General features: G+C 40.1%; 1 long non-coding RNA gene across 2 annotated transcripts; it reads right to left on the bottom strand.

Moving 5' to 3' along the window:
- Positions 1-516: 516 nt before the first annotated feature.
- On the bottom strand, positions 517-11283 carry LOC119733287. Of its 2 annotated transcripts, none has more exons than XR_005271749.1 (5): positions 11073-11283; positions 7338-7498; positions 6359-6533; positions 4421-4515; positions 517-3030 (listed from the first exon to the last, which is right to left on the bottom strand). It is a non-coding gene; the product is annotated as an uncharacterized LOC119733287 (long non-coding RNA). The 2 variants fall into 2 exon arrangements; XR_005271748.1 differs by having other exon boundaries at positions 4421-4512; positions 11073-11282.
- Positions 11284-11392: the final 109 nt, after the last annotated feature.

Here is an 11392-nt window from a genome sequence, read left to right as displayed (position 1 = left end):
GCTGCACTGTACAACATGTAAAAAGTAAATTCATTACACTGTTCAGGCTTTTCTGCACAGTGGGGCAGACCGTACAAGAGTAAACTGCCGACAAGCCCTGCCAAATTAGGGTTGGGGCGGTACTTTTTTTGCCATTGTTTTGTTCACAAAAATAATTTTAGTTTCTGCATGATTTTCAAAGTTGGGTGGAGTAATAGGAAACACAGGTACTTTTGCCTGGCTTTAAAACTACTGATGAAATCAAATGGCAACACTTATTTTAATTCCCAGATCTTTCATACACAATCGACCTGGATTGTTTGACAAATAGGAGCTTACCGTTAAGGTGTAAAGTACCAATGCATGTACATTTAACCATGGTAACATGAGTTGTAACAACTCTTGTTACCATGGTTAAATGAACATGCATTGGTATTTTACACCTATATGGTAAGCTCAAATTTGTCAAAAAATATACTATCGAAAGTTGAACATTAGAAATCTGTAAGCAAAACCTTGTAACATGCATTGGTTTTGTTTAAGTTTTAAATGAAACAAGTTCAAATGAATAAGGCAATGCAAAATTAGCCCAATCACACTTGTTATGAAAACTGAACACATGCAAAAATCCCCCAAAAACTAATTAGGGGGGAAAAAATATCGAAATTGTTATGAAAACTAAACACATGCAAAAAAATAATAATAACAGCAATGCTAAACCCCTCAGCTAAGTTATCATCTGGAAACCATAAACCTTGAACTCACCACTGTGACCGTGACCTTTGATCCCAAAACCATTCCCAACTTGCCTGTACCCAAGGGCAGCCCACACTGAATTTAGACACCCAAATGTCATTTCTAATTCAAGTCATCATCCGGAAACCATCAACCGTAAACTCACCACAATGACCTTGACCTTTGACATTTTGACCTAAAACCAATCCCAATTTGCCTACAAGGGTAACTTCCTAAAAAAGTTAGACACCAATTTAATCTCAATTCTAGCCCCAGTTATCATCCGGAAACTATTCACCTTTAACTCACCACGATGACCTTGACCTTTTGACCCCAAAACCATTCCCAACTTGCCTGTACCCAAGGGAAAGCCCCTACCAAAGTTAGACACCAAAATCTTGTTTCTATTCAAGTTATTATCCAGAAACCATTAACTTTAACCTCTCAATAGTGACTTTGACCTTTGACCTTTTGACCCAAAAACTAATCCCAATTTGCCTACTCCCTAGGGCAACTTCCTACCAAAGTCACACACCAAAATCTTGTTTCTATCTCAAGTTATCATCCAGAAAGCATTAACTTTTAACTCTCAATAGTGACTTTGATCTTTGACCTTTTGACCCAAAAACTAATCCCAATTTGCCTACTCCCTAGGGCAACTTCCTACTAAAGTCACACACCAAAATCTTGTTTGTATCTCAAGTTATCATCCAGAAAGCATTAACTTTTAACTCTCAATGGTGACCTTGACCTTTGACTTTTTGACCCGAAAACCACTCACAATTTGCCTACTCCCTAGGGCAACTTCCTACCAAAGTTAGACACCAAAATCTCGTTTCTATCTCAAGTTATCATTCAAAAAACCATTAACTTTTAACTCTCAATGATGACATTGACCTTTGACCTTTGACCCAAAAAACCAATCCTAATTTGCCTACTCTCAAGGGCAACTTCCTACCCAATCCTTAGTTTCAATCTCAAACAGCATTTCTCACATGAGTTATCATCCAGAAATTAAGCTGCCCGGATCGACGGACGGACAAACGCCAAAGGCAATGACCAATGGTAAAAATCATCCCAGCTTATTTTGAGGGAGATATCAAAAATAGCACAAAAAACCCAAATTTCCCAACCATCTCCATTTTGATGTAAAAGCACATGTGGGAAACACTTTTTTCTTGTCTTGGTGTTGTACTTTTTTTTAACCTTTTTATACTCATTTTTACAGCAAACAAATTCTGTTCCCATACAGGGTACAATGTACTTCATCTTGCACGAATGTGCTAACAAAAGCAACAACATGGAGACATCAATTATTGTGTTACATTAACATTTTAAGCCAAATATTTCCATGCAAATTTAAGAACAGTAAAATTGGTTAATAACTCTGTGCATGAACAGGAATGACATTTCATGACTGCTTTTGAGTTTTTCTTAGCGGAGACACACTGCATCAGTGCAGTGGCTTGCCTTATTGCAAGGACTACCGGTACTCGACACAAAACACTCTTTCTGACATGTACATATTCATTTGACATCATTATAATCTTTATTGATGATAGAGGATACTATTTTTCTTACAAATCTATTCACAATTCACAAATCCATAGGCTTATTGGATTAAAAGGGATTAAACTTTAGTACAAAATTGTCATCTACATCGTACATTTCTCTTCTGTTAACAAGTTAGTACTACGAAAAAATGAATATTGTAAAATGACACTTCTTCGGCAAGCAGCAAATTTCAGAGGGTTTTCTTGGGTGGGGGAGGGTGGTGGCCATGCGATGGGCACTGCGATTTGCAGGATGTGCATGCACTCAATTTGTTCATTCCATTGACCTTTTTGGTCAGAAAACGCCATGTACTGTTCATGCACGGAGTCCATATTGAAGCTTAGAGATTTGCCAGCTTTTGCTGGTCCCAGAGGGCCATTCTCTTTATACCTATCTCATTAACTAACTGCCTGTTACTCATGAGCTGGGCAGTGCTATTGTATAGGATTACGCTGTAACACCAATGACTGGGCTACATCCTGCCTATTGTGTGGACCAGATGCACGAATAGACGTCCTGTGAACAGAAACGAGCTGCACTCTGGGACCAGCTTTGCTAGGCTTGCCTCGTCTGGTTTACTCACATCTCTTAGATCTCTCTGTGATAGATTAGCGAATTCCTGTAGGTGGACCATCCTGCCCTTTACTTCTCATTGAGTGCACAAGCAGGGCTCACAGTCGCACATCTCATTGTCGGCAAGTCGACCTAGATCCTTGCTGACAGAAACAGGAATTTGTCAGGATCTGCCTGGCATGTCTGTTTCTGGATTGGAACGAAAAGCAGGACATTTTCAGAACTTATAAACCATTTCGGAAATCTGCACAAATAGATAAGAATATACCCATAATAAAGGGGTTCTTTAATGAAAATGGTTGACTGGCTAAAACTTTCTTGGCAAAAAAAAGCTGGCACTGAGAACCAATTAACAGCATGGACAGTCTGAATGAAGATTATTGTTGACCTTGCTTCCATGGTATATTATATCCATGGTATATAAGACTGAAGTATGCACTTCATTATATTTACGAAACATGCACAAAACAGTATTCCCATAAATCGATGATCTTGGACCAGAGTGTGCGTCGGGTTTGAACATCAAAGAAATGGTATTTTGTACCATATCCGACATTATGTTATTAATTACTTAAGTATCCAACATTAGCATGTTTTCATAAATATCCCTTTTTCATATTTTCCTTTCATGTGTACGTATTTTCAGTTTTCATGAATTCATTTCCATATGTTATTCCATATCAATATGTTATTGATATGTTACAGCACAAAGTGTTCCCAGAAATTTCCTGACGCAGCATGCTGATACTGTGTGATATACAGAGTTCTGGCCAGTTTCCCGTCGTGACTAACATTGTGTATAGTGGTGTGCACGACCCAAATTCTCCACTTTTTTAAGAATCCACAACTGTAATATTTTTGTTTAAATTAATAAAGGCAGGTTTTTATCACTTTCTGTGGCCATTTTTTATAGCCTTCTTAGTGCAAATGAAAATATTTCAGGCTGAAATTTGCATATAATTGAATACCCCATTCAATAAAGCCAACAAAAACAAAAAATGCTTCCGATTACATGGCATTCAAAATAGGCTGGGTACATGTAGGTAGGGATTTTCTTTGGGGGGAGCAGTTTTGTGTGTGTACGATCACATGGAGGCGTTTGCGTGTAGTCAAGGGTAAAAGGTAGAAATTGATGAATTTGGGTGTTTTTTCCCTCATTTTTCCGTTAAAACAATTAGGGTAGTGGCTGTCAAATTAGGGTAGGTAGGGGAAGTGGAAGCGGAACTATGTTTTATTGGCCTCAGCACACAAGACAATGGGCAAAATAAAAAATTTTTTGACCAACAGACCCTATTTTTGAAAGACAGGTAATCAGAAGCAGAACTGTTTTTTTGTTGTCTTAAATCTGGTTGTGTTCACAATGTTTTAAACCCACCTGTCCCAATAGGTTTTTCGAATGCCATTTTCAGAGCAATGGCACTTAGTGAGGCATGAACTGAGGTATGCATCCAAGATATCAATGGGAAACTTACTGCCCCTAGTTTTGACAAAACCATAATAGTTTTGATAAAGCCATAATAACCTTTGTTTGTGGGTAACCTTTTTGTGGTGACACCCTGTATATTATTATAGTTCTTACCTGTTTTGTCACTTTTTTCTATCTTCGGTCGATTCAGCAGTCTCTTGCATGTCTTCAGATCAGTAAGTTTTGTGTGACACACTGGCTTGGACCTGCTTCAGGAAAACAACAAAAACACGTGTTTAGAACAATGAGCAATACAAATTTAAAGCATTTGTTTTGTTGTGAAACCTGAAGTTTGCAGCAACATCGGGAATGGTCGATTCCATCCTTGTAATTTAGGGATAGGGGGAGAGAGAGGACGGTGGGTGGGGAGGGGAGGAGAAAGGTACTGCCACACCCCTGGTGCAGAGCTAAAACAACAGGTTTGTGCACATTCAGATTAAAAGTGGTCATGCATACTTTGTCCAGTACATGTATGTGCATGTGGTGTGTTCATCCCATTGAGGCTCTGAAACATGGTCACAAAGGACCATCTACTGTTCACACATGGAGTCCATATTGGGGTTGTATCTGCACCTCACATACTACCATGCAAAAGTCTCAAGAGATTTTAAAGGGAATATACATCATTTGCTTTTGCTGTAATTTTCAGAAATGGATGGAATTGGGGGGTTGGAAATATATAGCAAATATAGTTACACTGACTTTTTTGAGGTTTTGGGTTCGAAAATGCTGTAAAAACCAAAAAAAAACAATCATTTTCCTGTAGTCTGGTTCCCCGACTCCATATAAGAAGAAACAGAGCAGTTTACATACATTGGGGAATTGCAAGGTCAGGGAACCAGTCTAGCTGGCTTGTACCCGTTCATATGTGTGTAATCGATTGCAAACAAGTGCGATGGTCAATTGGGGCCAGTATTTGAAAAAAAGCCAGTGTTTTCCAACGCTGGTCGGCCGACCAGCGTTGGAAATTGATGCAAAAATACCACTTTTTTTGAAAAGGTGCCATGATTTTACAGGATGCTTAACACTGTCATTCACTAACAGTCCAGCAAGGTATTTCAAAATGATTTGGTAGTTTTATTTTTTGATGTTTGCAAATGTTGTATTTTCCCTTTAAAGGGAATATACATCATTTGCTTTTGCTGTAATTTTCAGAAATGGATGGAATTGGGGGGTTGGAAATATAAAGCAAATATAGTTACACTGACTTTTTGGGGGTTTTTGGTTCGAAAATGCTATAAAAACCAAGAAAAACGATCATTTTCCTGTAGTCTGGTTCCCTGACTCCATATAAGAAGAAACAGAGCAGTTTACATACATTGGGGAATTGTAAGGTCAGGGAACCAGTCTAGCTGGCTCGTACCCGTTCATAGGTTTGTAATCGATTGCAAACAAGTGCAATGGTCAATTGGGGCCAGTATTTGAAAAAAAGCCAGTTGTTTCCAACGCTGATCGGCCGATCAGCGTTGGAAATTGACACAAAAATACAATTTTTCTTGAAAATGACAGTATACCAGGTGCCATAATTTTACAGGATGCTTTAGACTGTCATTTACCAACAACCTATTAAGGTATTTCGCAAAAACTTGGTAGTTTTATTTTTCGATGTTTGCAAATGTTGTATATTCCCTTTAACACATTAGGGACCTTATCATGGCAAAGGAAATTAAGATACTGGGATTTAGTTTGTTCAGGCTTAATCTCTCCTTGCTGGTTCTAGAGGGCCTGACTGACTGACTGCATGACTGTCACTTGTGACTCAAATTAAGACAATGGTCATTGGCTGTAGACTGGTGAACAGATCGACTCAGGCAGCATCATACAGCACTCAACACAATTAGGCTAAATCTGGCCCAATTTGCAGTAACGCATGAACATACAATTGTCAACCATTCTGAATCAACCAAGTAGAATTGTGTGCACTCTGTACAGCCCAATGTTTTCATTGTACACATACCTATCCTGCTAACTGGTTACTGTCACTTCACTTAGACTGGTCTAGTTAACTATAAAGGCTTAATTGTCTAGTCTTCTTTGAAGGAACACACGTACCTTTTCCCTTAAAACTTGTTGGAGTTGGTGGCACATTTAACATGGCAGGGTTGTCACTCATGTCATTTGCACTGAATACCAGCCATCCGGGTCTCATAAAACATTCTCAGAATCTTGTCCATTCCAGCCAGGTACAGACTCCCGTACGATCATTACATCTCCATCTCTGCCGTGTCTGCAAAAGAAACATCAAACGTTGAATTTAACACTTTGCTTCCAAAAGTACTCTGAAGTTTGTGAGGTGTTTGCCTCATTTCAAAACTCCAGGTGGAGGACATTTTAAACAATCAATTACAACAGGTAGTGGAACACTTTGTGTTCCATCCATGTGCCATTGTACGTGGGTTCGAAGCCTGCTTGTGTTCTTGGACAAGACACTTTACTACAATAGCTCCAATTGGTCAATTCGCAGTGGGGGTTGGGGGGTTGACCCCTAGCCCCACCCACTGATCTCTATATAAAGACTGGATAGCGGATATGCATACAACATTCACACAGTAGACTTTGCATATTAACCAATTCGCCCCCGGTCTCACGAAGATGGCCGCGTATAATACGAACGTTCTACGCGTAAATACGCGCGCGTTGTATCAACAGTTTACGTGCATTTTGGTCACGTACCCATATTATGATGTCCTAAAAGGGACACATTTCCGTAGTGATTATTATTTCAAAAACGCTGAAAAAGTGATTTGCGGCATTTTAGAAAGTAACCACGACGTTAGAAAAATTGTAGTAAACCTTGGTCAGTGGGGGTGGTCAAAATATGTCAAGTGAACCTTGACGTTACAAAAGAAATCATGCTGTCTATAAAGACGGCAACTTGTCCTTTGTAGATCACCAGCCGGTCTCACCAATATGGTGTTAAATTCATTCATTGTGCGGCTCTTTATTTATAGCTATCCAGTCTTTATATAGAGATCAGTGGCCCCACCCCCTACTGACTGTCGGAGTCACAAAAGTAAAAGTGGCCATTTACCATTATTGACCATGCAGCACAGCCAAGAAACAAGCTTCCACAACAGGCTTGCTCAATTGTGTGCAGATACAGGCAGCTATCCAGCTTGGTAGTTTCTTCTGGTCCCATGACTGTATAGGTTGGTCATCACAAAGACAGCTTTCAGTAGAAATTCTAGGATTCTGCAGTAATGGGGAGTTGGGGGAAAAAGGTGACATTTCATTTAGAATCACTCTTTTAAGTTCTAAACTAGCACAAATACCAATATTTGTCTTCTCTTGAACGACTTGTACTGGTCGCTTCTACCAGGCCATCAGCATGGGGGTTTGGTCAGTATCAAATCAGTACATAAATGACAATAGTGCGCATGCGCAAGGCATACCGCCCCTAGAGTGGTAACAAGCATTTCGATGGACATTTTGAAGAAAAAAAAAAAGGATAACACCTAAACAGCTGCCACCGCTGCAATGCTATCACATATTTTCCAATTCTGGAGGTGTATACCTTGCCAAAAAATTGCTATGAAGATTATTCCCCTCATTTGATACCGCGGTGGCCAAGATTTTGGACCAAGGCTGATGGCCTATACAGCATGAACCCTAGCCCTCTTCAATCCTCAAGAATCCTATTGGCAGTTTTGAAGGATTTTGGAGGATTGAGGATGAATGGTGTTTGAAGAAGAAGACTAGTTTCAAGAGACAAACAAAGCAGATGAATGCCTACAAATGGGGAACGTGGTCATTGAATCTGCATTTTGCAATTTTTCAACTCAAAGAGAAGATGGATTTGTTCGCAGAAATGTTGGAGCACACAAAACATCTTAACCCTAACCCACCTCACTCCTCCAAAATCCTCCTGGCGGTTTTGGAGGATTCTAGAGGATTGAGGATGAATGGTGATTGAATCAAATGAGGATTCTGGAGGATTGAGGATGAATGGTGATTGAAGCACATGAGGATTTTGGAGGATTGAGGATGAATGGTGATTGAAGCACAAGAGGATTTTGGAGGATTGAGGATGAATGCATTTCGAGGCAGGACTGTCTGATGATTTTGAAGGATTTGGCGTTGGTTTATCCTTCATTTAAACATGAGTGCAAAATTTTGGGATGAGGAGGATTTTTGAGGATTGAGGATGAATGCATTTTGAGGCAGGACTGTCTGACAATTTTGAAAAATTTAGGCGGAGTTGCAAAATTTTGGAGGATTTTGGAGGATTGAGGATGGTTGTAAGCAACAAGGGCCTAGGGGGTTAGGGTTAAACCATGCTGCCGTTCATAAAAACAATCAAACTTTTGCATCTACCTTAGAACAAGAACTTTTCTCTGATTTTGTTGGTCCCCAGCTATGATTTAGGCCGAGGGAATGAAAGTCATAGAATACCGTCCACCGCCCGCATGTGCCGAAAGGTGCCGCCAAAATTTTTCATTATTTACAAAAAAAATCATTATTTATTTACCCAGAATATTAATTTGCCACAACAGTTTACTTTTATTTTTTAATTTGGCAGTGGATATTTTGCCGGAGACGGCAAACCTTTAGTAAACGTTAGTTTGCCGGATATGCACTGAACATGCGCAGTTACTGTTTTTTGTACAAATTTTAGTCTGGCTCATGTTAATATTATCGTTGTAATTGTGTATTTACAAGATGGGAATCAGACCATTTTTTTAACACTTTATTTCCCTAAAAAAAAAAATCCTCCAGAGCGACAAATCTGAAAAAGAAAAACTAATACTCATAAGCAATAAAATGTTTGAGACATGTTAAAATAATAAAAGAAGAATATTGTTATTTATTTGGGGATGGGGAAAAAAGTCAGGAATGTGGCGGGGATCAGGATTCGATCCCGCAGCATTCCGCTCATTAGACATGCTAGAGCCGTTGCTTAACCACTTCACCAAATGTGCTTCACAACTTTTGGTGGGAATTTAATATGTATCTTATAATTCAGCCCTATCTTAAAGAGTACGTACAGCGCCCTCTGTTGATATGGATTGCCGCTGGCAAACCTTTAGTAAACGTTAGTTTGCTGGCCTTACCTCCGGCAAAATATACAATATCAATAAATAATGAAAAAAAAGCCTCATCATGCTCATTGTTTTACAAATTCAGCAGAATGAATGACTTCCCTTCCCTCGGCCTTACCATGCGTGTGGTGACCTCTCGAAACAAAATTGTTAAATGTGAGACTGCATGATGCGCGCGTGCGCGCACTACAGGGGGGGGGGGCACGGTCAACGGTGCAGTTGACAATGACATGGTTGAAATAGCGAAAAGGCAAGTTTAGTAGTCATGGTAGTACTAGTAGGCCTAGGCATGGGCGTCGCGAGGGGGGGGGCAAGGGGGGCACTTGCCCCCCCCCCCCCCCCCCCCCCGAAAAGCAACCAAAAAAAAAAAAAAAAAAAGGAAGAAAAAAAAGAATAGAAAAAAAAGAAAAAGAGGCGCGAAGACAAAGTGGTGTAAATTTAATGAGTTGGGGGGGGGGGGCAAAATGTCCCAGCCCCCCTCTAAAACTGATAAATTGAGAATGTGTTGAGAAATACAAGCATTTTTTTTGGCAAAAACGTTGGCACAATTGCAGAATACCCCGCCACTCGATCTATCCACCTCGTAGCCGGCTACGAGGTCATGGCTGATTGACTTCAATAAACATTCTCAGCGCTACTTGTATGTACTATGCGTCATGCTCCATTGCACTCCCACCTCGTGACCGCGTAGCCGCCAACAGGGTAGTTGGTTTGGACTTAGAATTTTTTCAGCAACTCCCATTCCTTTCGTGTTGCTTCGTTCTCAAGCATATTCAAGGGGACTCCCACTCCGTAGCCTCGTAGCCGCCAACAGGGTGGTTGGTTTGGACTTGAATTTTTTTCAGCAACTCCCATTCATTTTGTGTTGCTTCGTTCTCAAATAATGGACCCCCACTCAGTATCCGCGTAGCTGGCAATGGACTTGAATTGTTTCTTTTGCAGTGATTCCAACCTCGTAGCCAGTGATTTTTTTTAGGGGTGTATTTCCGAGTGGCGGGGTATTCTGCAATTACTCCAAAAAATTTTTTACCCCCCTCTAGAAAAAATCCTGGCGACGCCCATGGGCCTAGGCTAGCCTATTCGCAAAGGTTAAACATTCATTTCGGCCTTTGTTGTAGCTGGAGTTACCCAGCCCTGAATTTTATCATTGGGTTGTCATGTACAACTACAACATGACAACCCAATGATAAAATTCAGGGCTGGGAGCCTGGGTAACTCTAGCCCCATAAATGTGGCCTCTTTACTGGACTGCCTCCGTAAACATAGGCCACACATCCACATGTACAAAAATCGTGTCGACGGAGCCAACTTTTGATTTTCACATTTAGGCTTAGTTTGTAGGTTTTTTTTGCTTTAGAAGCATACTCACCCTCTTTATAGGCTAATTAGAAAGTGCTGCCTTTTTCAGATGTATATTTTTCGTGAAATTTCCAGATTCATTTTTACACATTTGCGTATCAAAATTTCAACATGAAATTTCACAAAAATTAGACATCTGAAAAAGGCAGCACTTTCTGATTAGCCTGTAAAGAGGGTGAGTATGCTTCTAAAGCAAAAAAAACCTACAAACTAAGCCTAAATGTGAAAATCAAAATTTAGCTCCGTCGACACGATTTTTGTACATGTGGATGTGTGGCCTATGTTTACGGAGGCAGTCCAGTAAATAGGCCACATTTATGGGGCTAGGGTAACTCCAGCTACCTTTGTTGTACTTATTTTGTACTTACTACAGTTTGCTCAACAACCTGTCTTGCTGAGCAACAGCTACTGTTGTTGTAAGCATTCCAGTCCACCTTCGAAACTGAAACTTTTATTATCGATAAGACGATAGGCAAACATTCCCAGTAAATTCCAAGAGCTAGAGCATGCAGCATCATACTAAATTCCTGGTTCGCAAGCGCGCGCTCGCGATCGCAAAGAGAGTCATGTGTGAAACAGCGCCCTCTTGTTTTTACATTTATTTATTCTCACGCGCGAATAATATGCTACGGTGGCCCCACACTAACATCTTATTTCACGTGCAATTAAGTATGCAAAATATGATAAT

Source organism: Patiria miniata, unplaced genomic scaffold (genome assembly GCF_015706575.1).
Source record: "Patiria miniata isolate m_02_andy unplaced genomic scaffold, ASM1570657v1 HiC_scaffold_25, whole genome shotgun sequence".
NCBI classification, from domain to species: Eukaryota; Metazoa; Echinodermata; class Asteroidea; order Valvatida; family Asterinidae; genus Patiria; species Patiria miniata.
The sequence above is the reverse complement of the archived record's forward strand: the minus strand, read 5'-3'. Positions and strand labels throughout refer to the sequence as shown.